Source organism: Arachis hypogaea, chromosome 17 (genome assembly GCF_003086295.3).
Source record: "Arachis hypogaea cultivar Tifrunner chromosome 17, arahy.Tifrunner.gnm2.J5K5, whole genome shotgun sequence".
Lineage (NCBI taxonomy): Eukaryota > Viridiplantae > Streptophyta > Magnoliopsida > Fabales > Fabaceae > Arachis > Arachis hypogaea.
The window spans coordinates 62783173-62801587 of record NC_092052.1 but is presented as its reverse complement, the minus strand read 5'-3'; the positions used below and the strand labels follow the sequence as shown (position 1 = coordinate 62801587).

The following is an 18415-nucleotide window of genomic DNA, read 5'->3' as shown; positions in this document are numbered from 1 at the left end:
AAGATCTTTTGAAAATTGCGTTTTGTGTTTTGTTGCACTCACCCGACTTTTTTTGATTGGTGTCCGAGTTCTCTAGTGACAATTTCTTTGTTATATTTGTAGGTATAACTTTATGTCTTGATCCGTTGTTCACAATATGCCAACAAAAGTCCCTTCTTCTCTTTTAACTTGGGTAGATACTTCCGTTCTTACTGTTGTTCCTATAGTCGATAAAGAATATGCTGAGGCTTTTTGTAGGCATCATAGGCTCTGTGAGAATCGGGAAGATGAGCGAAATTATGAAATAGTAGTGGCCAATCCCGAAGAGAGGGTATACTTTTCCCCTTTAGATAAGTCGAAACACCTATTTTTTATGCTTATGATTGTTTTTTTTGTCAAAGCTAGACGTTAGGCTTCCCTTTTCCAACTTTGAGAGTAACGTTCTCTAGACTTGCAATATTGCGCCTTCCCAACTTCACCCTAATTCCTGGGCCTTTCTCAAAATATATCAACTTCTATGTCAGGAGCTTGATGTCCAACCTTCCCTTAAGGTTTTATTTTACCTTTTTGTTCTGACCAAGCCTTTTGGTTAAAAAAAGCTAGCTTGGCTTTCCTTCCGTGCCGTTCAGGGTAGGAAGATTTTCTCCATTTTTGATGAATGCTTCCACAATTTCAAGAATTATTTCTTCAAAATCCGAGCTATAGAGGACGCTCGACCCTTCTTTTTGGATGAGAATAATGGACCCTGTTTCCCTTTGTATTGGGAAGAGAAGCATGTGATAGCAAAATATAATGTAGGTGACTTAGATGAGGTTGAAAAGAGTGTAGTTGACTTGTTCCAAGAGTGCTGGGGTCGGACTCCTTATTTGGACACCAAAAAGTGTTTAGGGGATCCCAGTCACCTTCAGTTCGAGCTAGGTAGCTTTCTTACCTTCTTCTTTATAGATTTTTGCTGTAAGTTGATGTTGCCAGCTTAATGTTCTTTTTCGCTTTGTAGAGAGAATGGCTCTCAAATCTGCCGCTATGAAAACACTCTGGGCTACCAGAAAGAACATCGTGGCTCATGGCATACAACAAAAGGAAACTGGGGATACTTTTTGCCGATCTTCTCCTAAGAAGTCAGATTCGGGTACATCGACTCCAAAGAAGGTTATACCTGTCCCATCAACTCAGCTAATTATCCCTAACTCTCCTTCAGATAGTGCTGGGGCCCGTCCTTCTCCTTCTTCCTCTAAACCACCCTCTAAAAGACAAAAAAATGCCGAAAGGGTAGCCTCAATGATAAGGGATTTAACGGGCTTTCTTGGAGTCAGAAAAGCATTCTCCTTCATAGCCGTATCAGCATGGATGATGTGGCTATCCAAAATCACCTTTAGCTCATGGCACGAAATAAAATTTGGACGGCAGGTGTGTGTTTTGCCCTAGCTAGGGAGTTAGAGAAGACTCCTATCAATGTCACTCACAGCTCTCTGGTGGCTACTCGAGCTGAAGTGGAGAGGCTGAAGGAGATCAAGGAGGAACTGGAGAAGGAGAAGGATGGGCTGTCGTCCGACTTGGAGAAAGCTCGGGCTAAAGTGAAGAAGGCAGAGGCATCCTTGGGCATGGTGGAGGGACTGAAAAAGAAGGTCGAGGAGAGTTACACCTGAGTTTTTGGGGAGAAGCTCGACTTTCAGGAGGAGTTGGACAAGGCTCGGGAGAGATATGCTACACTTGAGGAGTCTGTAGCTAAGGGAATGGATGAAATATTTGCCAACCTGAAGTCTCAGATTTAGATTATTGCTCCCGAGGCAAATGATAATATTATAGTTGATAGGAAGATCGTCCCGGCTCCTGAGGATGATGAGGAAGTTCCCTTGCTCGACCCAAAGTTTTCGGATGTAGAAGTTGGTCAAGCTTCTCAGAATCCCAAGGTTTTCCCTGAGGTTGTTAACATCGAGCTTCCTCCTTCGCCACCTAGTCCTATCCTGGCTGTGCCGGTCTCCGAATACGATCCGACCCCTTCCGCCCAAGGGAAAGACGTAATTACTGAGGACGATATTAATCCTTTACTAGAGGCCTCTTTGTAGTTTTTCTTGCATTTGAATAGCCCGTTTTTTTTTATGAAAAATTTCTATTTGCAATATTTGGTAGCTCTCTGAACACTTTATTTTATGATAGCTGTAGTTTTAACAACTTTACTTTCCCTTAAGTTATTTTTCCAAGAATTTTAAAGAAACCTTTCTTCATCTTAATAATGATTTTAGGTCTTTAAATAATTGTTTTTGTTAAATTATCTCTTAGTTTATACAGCTTGCTTAGTTGGGGATTATACCTCGACAACTTCTAATGCTAGATTTTCACTAAGTTTAAAAGTGATGTCGACGAGTTTGTTATACTAATTTCCCTTTGTATGTTCTAACTTCATCTAATCGGACTTCGTTAAGTGATGTCGACGAGTTTTTTGCATAACTTCTTACATTAATTTGTACCTTGTCGCTTCATCTTGCCAACCATTTTAGGTCGGACAATAATTTTTGCGGTTTGTCAAGCTTAAATTAATGCGTTTTGATAGGAAACTTTGAAGAAGAAATGGAGCTGTCATTGATAAATGAAAAATTCCTTTACATAAATTTGCTATTAAGAGTTTTGACTACCCTTAGCCCTTGTTACGGTGCGTCGTTAAAACCCCCTTCAAAAAAAATCCTTATTGAAAAAAATCTTTCAGGCTGGGAAAAAGAGTACACAAGGGAACAAGGTGCGCTACCTAACTATAGTACTCTTTTAGGTTACATGCGTGCCACGACCTCGGGAGTTCCCTTCCTTGTAGGTCAGAGACTTTGTAGTAACCTTTCCTTAAGACTTCGACAAGCTTGTAGGGTCCTTTCCAATTTGTAGCTAGCTTTTCATCGCCCAACTTCTGAATTTTGATGTCATTTCGGATCAGGATTATGTCGTTTATGGTGAAACTTCTTTTGATTACCTTCTGGTTGTACCTTAGGGCCATCCTTTGCTTTAGTGTTTCCTCTTTGATCCGAGCTCATTCTCGGACTTCTGGAAAAAGGTCGAGCTCTTCTTTTTGTGGTTGGGTATTGGCCCCTTCATTGTAGAATATAACCCTAGGTGACTCTTCAGCAATTTCTATGGGAATCATAGCTCCCACTCCGTAAGTGAGTCGGAAAGGTGATTCCCCTGTTGTGGAATGAAGGGTTGTCCGATATGCCCATAAGACTCGAGGAAGCTCGTCTGCCCATGCTCCCTTAGCATTTTTTATTCGACACTTCAACCCGGCCAATATAACTTTGTTTGCAGCTTCAACTTGTCTGTTGGCCTGAGGATGTTCCACCGATATGAATTGGTGTTTTATCTTGAGATCGGCGACCAAATTCCTAAAGGTTGAGTCAGTAAATTAGGTCGCATTGTCCGTGGTGATGGAGTAGAAAACTTTAAACCTTATGACAATATTCTTGTAGAGGAATTTTTGACTTTTTTGGGCAGTAATCATTGCTAGTGGTTCCGCCTCAATCCACTTAGTGAAATATTCAATCCTTGCTATGAGATATTTCACTTGCCCGGGAGCTTGAGGGAATTGCCCGAGTAGATCGAGGCTCCATTTTGTAAATGGCCATGGTGAGGTGACGCTAATGAGCTCTTCAGAAGGCACAACATGGAAGTTACCATGCTTCTGGCAACGCGGGCACTTTTTAACGAACTCACCTGCTTCTCTTTGTAAGGTCGGCCTAAAGAAACTGACCCAGATCACCTTCTGGGCTAGTGATCGGGCTCCCAAGTGGTTCCCATATATGCCATTGTGTATTTCCTCCAGGACCTCCTTTGTATTAGACGTCGGGACACACTTTAATTTTGTGCTTCCCTGATGAGTCTTCGAGCCTCCTTTTCATTTCAAGAAGGATATCGAATTTAAGATAGTTGACTATGGGGGTAGTTCATCCTAAATTTTGATTGGATATTGCCATTATGTCTGAATTGTCATCTCCCTTTGATATTGATGGTGTGCGGAGAGTTTTCTAGATGAGGCTTCTATTGTTGCCCCTTGGCTTGGTACTATCTAGTTTGGAGAGGGCGTCTGCTCGGACATTTGATTCCCGAGTTATATGTCAAACCTCTCCTTCCAAAAATTGTCCTAATTTTTCCTTTGCTTCATCTAAATATTTCTTCATGGGAGTCTTTGGCTTGATAAGTGCCATTAATTTGTAAAATTATCACTTGAGAGTCACTAAACACTATCAGCCTTTGAGCCTCCTACTTCTTTAGCCAGCTTCAAACCAGCAAGCAAGGCCTCATATTCTGCTTGGTTATTAGAAGCGGGGAACTCGAATCTTAGAGAAAGCTCTATCCGAGTTTCTTGCTCACTTTCCGGGATGACACCTACTCCACTTCCAGCTTTATTGGATGATCCATCTATGTATAGGCTCCATGTTATTGGGCTTTCCCAATTTTCAGTGTATCCAGCTACGAAGTCAGCTAGATATTGAGATTTGATTACTGTCCGAGCTTGATACTTCAAATTGAATTCAAGCAGTTCTATAGCCCACTGTAGCATTCTTTTCGCTAGGTCTGTCTTTTGTGGAATGTGTTTTATTGGTTGATTAGTACGAACCTTTATTGTGTGAGTTTGGAAGTAAGGCCGAAGCCTTTGGGAGGTAAGGATAAGGGCATAAGCGAACTTTTCTATCTTTTGATAGTTCAGCTTTGCTCCTTATAAAGCTTTGCTAACAAAGTAGATAGGTTCCTGCCCGTTTTCATCTTCTTAGATCAAGGTTGAACTATAGCTCGGTTTGCCACTGCCAGGTAGAGGATGAGCTCTTCTCCTACAACAGGTCGGGTAAGTATGGGTAGTTGGCCTAGGAATGCTTTAAAGCCTTGAAAGGCTTGTTCACACTCTTGGGACCATTCAGATTGCTTCCCCTTCCTGAGGATAGAATATAAGGGTAGGGACTTTAATGCTAATACTGCTAATAATCTGGATAGCACCACCAGCCTTTCATTTAGCTGTTAGACTTTCTTGAGACAAGTCAGGATTTCCATCTCTAGTATTGTTGTGCACTTGTCTGGGTTTGCTTCTATGCCCCTTTGAGTGAGCATGAAACCTAAGAACTTTCCAACTTCCACCGTGGTGCGCGAAATTAGAACTCGCACTTAACCGGCAAGTGCACTGGGTCATCCATGTAATACCTCAGGTGAGTGAGGGTCGATCCCACGAGGATTGTCGGATTGAGCAAGAAATAGCTATCTTGTTGGACTTAGTCAGGCAAATAGTAAAGAGAGTTGTTATTGAGAATGCATAAAACAAATAAATAAGAAAGCAATTAAAGGTTTGGCGTAAAATAATAATGAGAAAACAGTTAAGGTCTCGGAGATATTTATCTTTCTAGATTAAAACTTCTTACTGACTATTTTAATGATGAATGATTCATTCTATGGCAAACTGTAAGTGATTAAACCCTAATCCCTTAGTGATTTAATCTCCTCTGATCCTCATCAAACGCCACTCCCGTGGTCATTCAATTCGGATTGGAGGGTGAAGTTCAGAAAAATAGTTTATACCACAAAGGCCCTAATCACCCCAAATCCCGGCTAAATAGATGTTGCTTATCCCCAACAGGTTGTGAATTAGCCATCTAGGAGGTGTGTTATCAAGTTGTGGTTTAAGCGAACTCTCCCGAGGATCACAAGAACCCATGTAGAAAAAGAGTCATACTCCCATTCCACCCAGTTTCATTAGATTAAAGACGAAAACACACCTTAGAATTGAATCAAACATATATTAAAATAGAAGAGTAATAATCTTAATTCATAGAAATAAACAAAGCTCCTAACCTTAACCAGGAGGTTTAGTTTCTCATAACTTACAAAGAAAACAGGGTTCTAAAAAGTTGCGAAAGGAAGAAGATCCTAAACCTAAGTGATATTTTCCTTTAAATACTAACCTAATAATAAATACTAAACCTAAAAGATATTGTTTTAAAAATAAAGATTACAAAGATAAAATAAAATAAAACTAATAAGTGCTAAATCCACTTGGAGGCCCAATAGTGTGTAACTCGAACTGCTTGTTGGCGTTCAACGCCAGGATTGGGCGTTGAACGCCCAGAAGGGGAAGCTTGCGTTCTGGTTTGTGCCCCCTACTAGCATTGAACACTAGGTTGGCGTTCAACGCCCAAGGAGAGTGCTGCCAATAGTTTCCTTTCTTGCTCCAGGCTTCTCCAAATCCTGGCGTTGAACGCCCAGAAGGGGAAGCTTGCGTTCTGGTTTGTGCCCCCTACTAGCATTGAACACTAGGTTGGCGTTCAACGCCCAAGGAGAGTGCTGCCAATAGTTTCCTTTCTTGCTCCAGGCTTCTCCAAACTGCTTTGAATTTCACCTAAAACCATAAAAACACAAGAAAAACTCAAAGTAGTATCCAAAGATGAATTTTGCACTAAAATCAAGTAAAAGTAAATAAAAATCTAACTAAAAACAATATAAAAATGACTAGAAAAAGGGTATAAGATGCTCACGCATCACAACACCAAACTTAAACTGTTGCTTGTCCTCAAGCAACCAAAACAATATAGGACCAAGGAAGAGCAAACACACAAGATTGGAGTTGTCAATGAAGCTCAGGTCTAGTTACTGAATGGGGCTTATGATACTCTATTTCTGAATAGCTTTGGCATCTCATCATCCATTGAAGCTCAGAAATATTGGTGTCTATAAGAACTAGAATTCGGATGATATTATTGATTATCTTTTTTAGGCTCTAGTTGATTCTTGAACAAAGCTTTTATTTTCTTTCGTGCTTTGCACATTTGAGCCTAGCTGTGACTCTAAGTGTTTTGTTTTCAAGCCCAACTTGATATAAGAACACCACAAGCACTTAACTGGGGGAACCTTTTATGTTCAAAATTTTCTTTTCTTATCTCCCAGACAGTGGTGCTCAGAGCCTTAGGCATACTCTATAACAGCATTGGGTCATGACTTTAAGTGCTCAGTCTCAAGGGGTACTTGACACTTTCACACCACAAGCATATGGTTAGGGAAAACCACTCTTTTGAGCTTTAAATTAATTTTGACCCTCCTAACCATTGACGCTCAAAGCTTGGACCTTTTCCTTTTGATTTTTCATTTTATTTCGATTCTTTTTGCTGTTTTTTTTTGCTTCAAAAATTAATATTTTTCTTTTTTTTTTTCAGAGAATCAATAATACTTCTCTAAGTTCTTGTTCTTCAAGAACCAATATACTCAACTCCAGTATCAGATATGCACTGTTAATTCATACATTCAAAAAATAGAGATAAGACCACATCAAAGCAACTAGAATAACTCATAATATAACTAAAGATATTATGCATCTTACTACTTCTTTTTCAATAGATTTTTCTTTTTAAGCTTGATGTGTAAATACATAAGACATCTTTGAAAAATTTTCAAAAATAAACTACTAAGCTAGAAAGCAAAGAAATCCTACGAGTGATCATGCAACTAGAATACAAAGTAGGCAATACAATAAAACACTAGAAAAACAGAGATAAAATAAAGATAGGGAGAGTGAAACTAGACCACCTCAGTGATGGCAGCTATTGCTCCCTCTGGGGAATCCTCGGGAGCGTTTGAGCTCCTCAATGTCATGCCCCTGCCTCCTCTGCTCCTCTATTATTCTCCTTTGATCTTCCATCATCTGATGGAGAAGAGCAGGCTGGTCTTAATGCTCCAACCTCAGCTAATCAACTGATGATGTCAGCTCCCCTAAAGATATGGTCAACTGTTCCCAATAGTCACGAGGAGGGAAGTACATCCCTTGAGGTAACTCTGGAATATCCTATGGAGGCTGTGGGACTGGCTCTTACTACGGTCCTTGCACGGGCTCCCTAGCGTGCTCCATACCCTCCTTTGTGATTGGTCTCTCCTTCTTGATCAGGATATCTCCCTCTATGTGAGCTTCAGCTGTTGCACATAAGTGGTGAATGATATGAGAGAATGCCAGCCTCGTAGAGGTAGAGGGCTTGTCATCTATGCTGTAGAACTCTTGAGGGATCACCTCATGTACCTCAGCCTCATTGCCGAGTATAATATAGTGAATCATCACTACTCGCTTGAATATAACCTCAGAGCAGTTACTTGAAGGGATGATAGAATGTTGGATGAACTCCAACCATCCTCTAGCTATTGGACTAAGGTCAAGCCTACCCAGTTGGTAAGGCCGACCTTAAGCATCCCTCCTCCACTGAACTCCAAGTACGCAAATGTCAGCAAGGACTTGATCCAACCTCTGGTCAGTGTTGACCCTACGAGTATATGAATGAGGGTCATCTTGTGGCTTTGGCAACTGTAATACCACCCTCACACTCGTAGGGCTGAAATCCAGATGTGTCCTCTGACCATGGTGCGCCAATTTTTCGGCTCCGGGTTCACATTTCTATCATGCTTTTTTGTCACCCAGGCGTTGGCATAGAACTCCTGTACCATCAATACTCTAGCCTCGGTTACGGGGTTGGCCAGAACTTTCCAACCCCGTCTCAGAATCTGGCATAGGATCTCCGAGTACTCATCATCCATCAGCTTGAAGGGGACCTCGGGAACCACCTTCTCTTTCCTCACCACGTCATAAAAATGGTCTTGATGGACCTTGGAAAAGAATCTTGTGAAATCCCATAGCTCGGAAGTGGGGTGGTGTACGAAACTGACTCTGTACGGTTTGCACAGATAGACCGGCAAGTATACTAGGTCGTCCAAGTAATACATCAGGTGAGTGAGGGTCGATCTCACAGAGATTGTTGGTTTGAGCAAGCAGTGGTTACCTTGCAGATCTTAGTTAGGCGGATATAAAATATAGTTGTCATGAGAAAATAGATAAAACAGAGAAATAAATAAAACGTTACTAGATAGGTGTGAAATCAACGGTATTAGAACGGTTGAGGCTTTGGAGATGCTTCTTCCTTCTGGATTAACTTTTCTCACCATCTACTCCAACTTCTATTTGATTCATTCCATGGTAGGCTGTATATGATTAATGTCGGGTCAGCGGTCATTAATCTCCTCTGCTTCAGATCAAACGCCGGGTCAGCGGTCATCCAATCTGAACGGGGTGAAGCTTTAGCAGTCCATTCCCTTGGTGATCCTACTCAAAGGGCCACAGACAAGGTCGGATCTTCTGGATCAGAGAATACTACTTCTTTGGATTCTAGCCTATACCACAAAGGCCCTAATCACCCTGCACCTCGGGTGAACTGATGTCTCGAGAAGTCCCCCACGAAGCCGTGGATTAGCCGTCTAAGAGATGTATAATCAAGCTTGTTGTTCAGTACTATCCCGTCAAGGACTCATAAGAACCCATGTAGAATAAGGATGATTGTCACGGGTCATCTGATTCATAAGGTTGTAGAACGAAAGTACATCTTAGAATAAAATCAAGCATAGATTGAAGTAGAATAGTGATATTATTAATTCATAAGAATCAGCAGAGCTCCTAACCTTAACCTAGGATGTTAGTGACTCATACTGTACATAATAATGTTCGAAAATAAAGTGGGGGAAGAAGATGATTGGCAGATCCCCTAAACAAAGGTGATCTTCTCCTATAAATACTAATCTAATAACTAAGAATTACAGAAATAAGATAAACTAGTCTTGTAGTGCAAAAATCCACTTTTCGGGCCCAGTTCGTGAGTGTTTGGGCTGAGCTAAGGGTGTCTCCACGAGCTAGTACCCCTTAGGGGCATTGAACACTGGCTTGGGACTACCTTTTGGGTGTCTAACGCCAGCTTTGGTCTCCTGAATGGGCGTTAGACGCCAGCTACTCCCCTTTGGGCGTTGGACGCCAGGAATGGGGCTGTGACTGGCGTTGAATGCCAGTTTTGGGACTTCATTCCCAAAACAAAGTATGGACTATTATATATTTCTGGAAATTTCTGGATGTTAGCTTTCTAAAGCCTTTAAGAGCGTGCCATTTGGACTTCTGTAGCTCCAGAAAAGCTCCTTTGAGTGCATGGAGGTCAGATCCTAACAGCATCTGCAGTCTTTTCTCTGTCTCTGAATCAGACTTTTGCCAGAACTCCTCAATTTCAGCCAGAAAATACTTGAAATCATCATAAAACAAAAAAGCTCAAAGTAGAATAAAAAAATATGAATTTTTCACTAAAAGCTATGAAAATAGAATAAAATTTAAACAAAACACAATGGAAACTATATGAAAAGGATGCCAAAAAGCGTATAAAATATCTGCTTATCAAAACAGCAAACTTAAACTGTTGCTTGTCCCCATGCAACCCAAAACAAAGTAGGATAAAAAGAAGAGAAGGATACAATAAACCTCAGAGTTCTCAATGAAGCTCAGTTTCAATTAGATGAGAGGGACTAGTAGTTTTTTGCTTCTGAATAGTTTTGGCATCTCACTTTCCCTTGAAGCTCAGAATAGTTGGCATCTTTAGGAACCTAGAATCCAGATGATATTATTGACTCTTCTAGTTTAGTTCTTTTTTATTCTTGAACACAACTTCTTTTGAGTCTTGGCCGTGACCCTAAGCGCTTTATTTTCCAGTATTACCATCGGATACATAAATGCCACAGACACTTAACTGGGTGAACCCTTTAGGATTGTGATTCAGCTTTGCTAGAATCCCCAGCCAGTGGTATCCAGATTTCTTAAGCACACTCTTTACTTTGGATCACGACTTTAAATGCTCAGTCTCAAGCTTTTCAATTGACACCTTCACACCACAAGCATATAGTTAGGGAAGCAGCTCATTTGAACTGTTTAGGATAAGATTTTGTTTCTTTTAGGCCCTCCCAACCATTGATGCTCAAAGCGTTAGATCCTTGCTCTTGCCTTTTTGTTTAAAAAGTTATTGACTTTTTGCTCTTGCCTTTTGGTTTAAAGAGCTATTGGCTTTTACTTTTTCTTTCTTTTTCTGCATGCTTTTTTTTCGCATATATATATATATATTTTTTTTTTCTTTTATTGCTTTTTTTTTTGCTTCTTCTTGCTTCAAGAATCAATTTTTGAATTTTTCAGATTACCAATAATACTTCACTTTCATCATCATTCTTTCAAGAGCGAATATTCTTAACTCCAATATCAAATATGCACTGTTCATTCATACATTCAGAAAATAAAAGCAATGCCACCACATCAAATAATTGAACTATTTTTAATATATAACTCAAAATTCATGCATCTTACTTTTCTTTTTCAATTAAGATTTTTCTTTTAATCAAGGTGAGAGATGTATGAAATATTTCATAGCTTTAAGACATAATATAAAGATGACCATGCACTAGAAACAAACAATTATAGAACAAAATTGGGAAAGATTTGTAAAACCATACAAATTATATGAGTAAGTGTGCAAAGAATTGATAAAAACTACTCAATTTAGCACAAGATAAACCATAAAATAGTGGTTTTTCAATCTCCCCACACTTAAACGTTAGCATGTCCTCATGCTAAGCTCAAGGAGACCAAAAGAATGAATGGGGGAAAGTAAGACTCATGTAATGCAACCTATGTATGTGAATGCAACTATATGCTAAGATGTTTCTATCTACTTGGTTAAAAGTAAACAAGTTCTCCAAGACAAACATAAATCAGATTCCACTAATTTAAATCACACAATAAAAGACAAGTAAACTTGTAAGAAGATAGCTCATGGAAGCAGGGAACATAGAATCAAGCATTGAACCCTCACTGGTAGTGTATATTCACTTTAATCGCTCAAGTGTCTAGGGTTAATCTACTCTACTCTTCTCTAGTCATGCTTTCTAAAAATTTGTTCTTCATCTAACCAATCAACAAATATTTAGTGTACCAATGCAAACATCATAAGGTCTTTTCAAGGTTGTAATGGGGCTAAGGTAAGGGTGAGGATATATGTATGGCCGAGTGAGCTATAATATGAATCTTTGAATAACCTAAGCTCTCACCTAACATACACACACTCTATGTAATTCTAAAATCATGCCTAGCTACCGAAAAATCCCACTTTTGCATCACATACTCATGTATCAATTTTTAATTCCACCATATATGCATTGATCTTTTATTCAACTTAGCATTGGGGTAATTTTGTTCCCTATTCATAAGTATTTTTTGTATTTATATATATAAATGAAAGCATAATATATCAATGCATATGGTTTTTCAATTTTTACATAAGTAAGCACACAAATTTCCAATATTTTTGTCAATAAAATACAACACATTCTCATTAACCCAAGTTCCCATAATTCTCCACACTTAGTTGACACACAATCTCTATCTTAAGCTAACCAAAGATTCAAATGGGGTAATTAATTATTTTTCTGCTTAAGGCTAGTGATGTGGTAAAATATAGAACAAATGGGGATTAAAAGGCTCACAGTGGCAAACAAAGGTAATTGAAATCGTAGGCTATTTAGGATAAGTGAGCTAATAACAAATGATGGCCTCAATCATATGTATGCATGCAAATACACTAAACAATGGACATATAGAATGGAACAAACTATAGATTGCAATCATAGAGAAGAAAACACACAAGAATAAAAATCATGGTTAAATAATGTAACCATATAATTAAGCTCAAAATCTCACAGGTTGTGTGTTCTTAGCTATAAACCATGTTCCAAATTACAATATTCAAACAAGTTCAACAAAAATTTTAATTTGAATTAGTGAAATACTATAAAATAATGTCTTGAAAAGAAAGTCATTTCTCCAATCAAGCAGAACATACATGCAAGCAACTATTATCATGCAATCTATCATATCTAACAAAAGAAAAAGTCAAATGTTGGTGTTAAGAGAGAGAGATTACCTCCGAAAGTCAGGGACTGACCTCCCCACACTTAAGGCTTGGCACGGTCCTCCGTGCCATTAGCAAGGAGCAAGGTAGGGCTGAAAGCATCGCCTCCACTGTCTGGCTCGTCATGGCTCCCTGTGCTACTAGGCGAAGGGGAGTCCGGGGTGTCCTTCTTTTCCGGAGGTGGGTGAGTACCAACAATGAGCTCCTTTAGATAGTTGTATCGGCGCTTGTTGCGGCGCTCCAATTGCTCCATCCACCGGTCTTGCCGGTCGAACCTCTCAAGGATCTGAAGGAACATCTAATGGGTGGATGGTGCTTGTGGTGTGGATGATGGTGGAGTAGAAGAAGGAGGAGTGTCCAAAGATGGGCCTGGAGGCCGGCTCGCAGAGGGAACTTGTGGCCTGATGTACTTCCGTTTTGGGACATACTGGTCGGCCCTAAGGATCATGACCTTCATGTCTCCTGCCCAATAGGACAAACCTGTTGCAGAGACTAAATCTGAAACCAAGGCGGGGAAAGGCAGGTTATCCACAAGCTGTACGTGTCCCATTGCCTGCCGGATGAGTCGGGGCAGGTTGAGAGGTTGCTCTGTCAGGATGCACTAGATGAGAACAGCCATGTCCGCTGTGAAGGTGGACTCGTGAGTGCTCGAAAAGATATAGTGGGACATAATCTGTGCCCACACGCGAGCCTCCAAGGTAAGTGATTGGGCTGAGATGCTCTTGGATTTTGACCGATGCTGCCCATAGATCCAGGTGCTGCCAGGTTGGGCTATAACTCCAAGGATGCTATGCCAGTTAAACTGATACATATGGCACTTAAGAGAGGCTTCTTGATATGCATTCAATCCCTCTGGGCTAGGTGGAAGCTCCAGTACTCTCTGTATGGCACTCTCGGAGATAGGAACTTGCTGCTGACGAACATAGACAGTCTGCAGAGTAGGTAAGTAGAAGTTGGAGTAGAATTCAACTACCCATGATAGGTTGGTGATGAGCGGATAGTTTATACGCTTTTTGGCATTGTTTTTAGTATGTTTTTAGTAGGATCTAGTTACTTTTAGGGATGTTTTCATTAGTTTTTATGTTAAATTCACATTTCTGGACTTTACTATGAGTTTGTGTGTTTTTCTGTGATTTCAGGTATTTTCTGGCTGAAATTGAGGGACTTGAGCAAAAATCAGATTTAGAGGTTGAAGAAGGACTGCTGATGTTGTTGGATTCTGACCTCCCTGCACTCAAAGTAGATTTTCTGGAGCTACAGAACTCGAAATGGCGCGCTTCTAATTGCGTTGGAAAGTAGACATCCAGGGCTTTCCAGCAATATATAATAGTCCATACTTTGGCCAAGAATAGACGACGCAAACTGGCGTTCAACGCCAGCTCTCTGCCCAATTCTGGAGTTCAGCGCTAGAAAGGGATCAAAAACCAGAGTTGAACGCCAGAAAAGGATCAAAACCTGGCGTTCAAATCCACAAATGGCCTCTGCACATGGAAAGTTAAATCTCAGCCCAAGCACACACCAAGTGGGCCCCGGAAGTGGATTTATGCATCAATTACTTACTTCTGTAAACCCTAGTAGCTAGTTTATTATAAATAGGACCTCTTACTATTGTATGAGACATCCGGGATCCTGGATTGTATTTTGATCCTGTGATCACGTTTGAGAGGGCTGGCCATCTCAGCCATGCCTGGACCTTCACTTATGTATTTTCAACGGTAGAGTTTCTACACTCCATAGATTAAGGTGTGGAGCTCTGCTGTTCCTCAAAGATTAATGCAAAGTACTACTGTTTTCTATTCAATTCATCTTATTTCGCTTCTAAGATATTCGTTTGCTCTTCAACCTGAATGTGATGAACGTGACAATCATCATCATTCCCTATGAACGCGTGCTTGACAACCACTTCCGTTCTACCTTCGATTGAATGAGTATCTCTTAGATCTCTTAATCGGAATCTTCGTGGTGTAAGCTAGAATGATGGCGGCATTCAAGAGAATCCGGAAGGTCTAAACCTTGTCTGTGGTATTCCGAGTAGGATTCAATGATTGAATGACTGTGACGAGCTTCAAACTCGCGATTGCCGGGCGTAGTGACAGACGCAAAAGGATAGTAAATCCTATTCCAGCATGATCGAGAACCGACAGATGAATAGCCGTGCCGTGACAGGGTGCGTTGACCATTTTCACTGAGAGGATAAGATGAAACCATTAACAAGGGTGATGCCTCCAGACGATTAGCCGTGCCGTGACAGGGCATTTGGATCATTTTCCCGAGAGAAGACCGAAAGTAGCCATTGACAATGGTGATGTATCACATAAAGCCAGCCATGGAAAGGAGTAAGACTGATTGGATGAAGATAGCAGGAAAGCAGAGGTTCAGAGGAACGAAAGCATCTCTATTCGCTTATCTGAAATTCTCACCAATGATTTACATAAGTATTTCTATCCCTATTTTATTAATTATTTTCGAAAACCCCATTACTATTTTATATCCGCCTGACTGAGATTTACAAGGTGACCATAGCTTGCTTCATACCAACAATCTCCGTAGGATTCGACCCTTACTCACGTAAGGTATTACTTGGACGACCCAGTGCACTTGCTGGTTAGTTGTGCGAAGTTGTGAACCATGGTATTGGCATCATGTTTTTGGCGCCACTACCAGGGAAAGAAAGAGCGATGAATTTTACATAATTAAAGTGTAATCACAATTTCTGCGCACCAAGTTTTTGGCGCCGTTGCCGGGGATTGTTCGAGTTCGGACAACTAACGGTTCATCTTGTTGCTCAGATTAGGTAATTTTCCTTTTGTTTTCTTTTCAAAAATTTTTCAAAAATCTTTCAAAAATTTTCTTATTTGTTTTCGAAAATTTTTTTTTTTTAAAAATGTGTTTTCAAAAATGTAATTTTCTTCAGAATTTTTAAGGAATGAATTCTAGAGTTTCATGAAGCATGGCTGGCAGTAAAGCCATGTCTAATACGACTGTAGGGCATGTTAGACGTGTCATGTCTGAGTTACATACTAAAGCTTGGCTGGCTATTAAGCCATGCCTGACCCTTTGATTGGAGCTTTAGAGCATAAGATTCCTGGAATTCATATTAAAAATTTTGAATCCTTATTTTTCTCTTTTCTAAATAATTTTCGAAAAATATAAAATAAAAGTCCAAAAAATTAGAAAATCATAAAAATCAAAAATATTTTTTGTGTTTCTTGTTTGAGTCTTGAGTCATGTTATAAGTTTGGTGTCAATTGCATGTGCATCTTGCATTTTTTCGAAAATTTCATGCATTCATGGTGTTCTTCATGATCTTCAAGTTGTTCTTGGTAAGTCTTCTTGTTTGATCTTTGTATTTGCATGTTTTGTGTCTTTTCTTGTTTTTCATATGCATTCTTGGATTCTTAGTGTCTAAGCATTAAAGAATTCTAAGTTTGGTGTCTTGCATGTTTTCTTTGCATTAAAAATTTTTCAAAAATATGTTCTTGATGTTCATCATGATCTTCATAGTGTTCTTGGTGTTCATCTTGACATTCATAGCATTCTTGCATGCATTCATTATTTTGATCTAAAAAAATTCAAAAATAAAAAAAATCTTTCCCTTTTTCTCTCATCAAATTCGAAAATTGGATTGACTTTTTCAAAAATTTTTAAAATCTAGTTGTTTTTATGAGTCAAATCAAATATTCAATTTAAAAAATTTTATCTTTTTCAAAATCTTTTTCAAAAATCAAATCTTTTTCATTTTTCTTAGTTATTTTTGAAAATTCTAAAAATATTTTTCAAAAATATTTTTCTTATTTTTATACCAAATTTTCAAAAATAACAATAGCAATTAATGTTTTGATTCAAAAATTTCAAGTTTGTTACTTCCTTGTTAAGAAAGATTCAAACTTTAAGTTCTAGAATCATATCTTGTGATTTCTTGTGAATCAAGTCATTAATTGTGACTTTAAAAATCAAATCTTATTAAAAAAAAAAAAACTAATTTCTATCATATCTTTTCAAAAATATCTTCTTATCTTACCTTTTTCAAAAAATTAATTTCAAAATATCTTCTCTAACTTCCTAACTCCTTATCTTTTCAAATTTTGTTCCAACTAACTAACTAACTTTTTGTTTGTTTCTTATCTTTTTCAAAACTACCTAACTAACTCTCTCTCTAATTTTCAAAAATATCTCCCCCTTTTTCAAAAATTTCTTTTTAATTAACTAATTATTTTATTTTTATTTTGAATTTTCAAAAAAAACTACTAACCTTTTTCAAAAACTATTTTCAAAAATCACTAACTCTTTTTCAAAAATTATTTTCGAAATTTCCCCTCTCTCATCTTATTCTATTCATTTATTCATCTACTAACATCTCTCCCTCACCCACCAAAAATCCGAACCCTCTCTCTCTCTTTCTGAGTTCAGATTTTTCTCTTCTTCTTTTCTTCTACTAACAATAAGGAACCTCTTTACTGTGACATAGAGGATTCCTCTTCTTTTTTTTTTCTCTCCTCTTTCTTATGAGTAGGGACAGAGAAAAAGGCATTCTTGTTGAAGCTGATCCAGAACCTGAAAGGACTCTGAAGAGGAAACTAAGAGAAGCTAAATTACAACAATCCAGAGACAACTTGATTGAAAATTTCGAACAAGTAAAGGAGATGGCAGCCGAACCCAACAACAATGCAAGGAGAATGCTTGGTGACTTTACTGCACCAAATTCCAATTTACATGGAAGAAGCATCTCCATTCCTGCCATTGGAGCAAACAACTTTGAGCTAAAACCTTAATTAGTTTCTCTGATGCAGCAGAACTGCAAGTTTCATGGACTTCCATCTGAAGATCCTTTTCAGTTTTTAACTGAATTCTTGCAGATATGTGATACTGTTAAGACTAATGGAGTAGATCCTGAAGTCTACAGGCTCATGCTTTTCCCTTTTGCTGTAAGAGACAGAGCTAGAGTATGGTTGGACTCTCAACCTAAGGATAGCCTGAACTCTTGGGAAAAGCTGGTCAAGGCTTTCCTAGCCAAGTTCTTTCCTCCTCAAAAGCTGAGCAAGCTTAGAGTGGATGTTCAAACCTTCAGACAGAAAGAAGGTGAATCCCTCTATGAAGCTTGGGAGAGATACAAAGGACTGACCAAAAAGTGTCCTTCTGACATGCTTTCAGAATGGACCATCCTGGATATATTCTATGATGGTCTGTCTGAATTAGCTAAGATGTCATTGGATACTTCTGCAGGTGGATCCATTCACCTAAAGAAAATGCCTGCAGAAGCTCAAGAACTCATTGACATGGTTGCTAATAACCAGTTTATGTACACTTCTGAGAGGAATCCTGTGAGTAATGGGACGCCTATGAAGAAGGGAGTTCTTGAAGTTGATACTCTGAATGCCATATTGGCTCAGAACAAAATATTGACTCAGCAAGTCAATATGATTTCTCAGAGTCTGAATGGAATGCAAGCTGCACCCAACAGTACTCAAGAGGCATCTTCTGAAGATGAAGCTTATGATCCTGAGAACCCTGCAATAGCAGAGGTGAATTACTTAGGTGAACCTTATGGAAACACCTATAACTCATCTTGGAGAAATCATCCAAATTTCTCATGGAAGGATCAAAAGCCTCAGTAAGGCTTTAATAATGGTGGAAGAAACAGGTTTAGCAATGGCAAGCCTTTTCCATCATCTACTCAG

The 18415-nt window shown here is 39.1% G+C and overlaps 1 non-coding gene across 1 annotated transcript; it reads right to left on the bottom strand.

Annotated features, from left to right (window-relative positions):
* Positions 1-17776: 17776 nt before the first annotated feature.
* Positions 17777-17884, bottom strand: LOC112768542 (small nucleolar RNA R71). The gene has a single exon (XR_003185956.1). It is a non-coding gene; the product is annotated as a small nucleolar RNA R71 (small nucleolar RNA).
* Between the last annotated feature and the right edge of the window lie 531 nt (positions 17885-18415).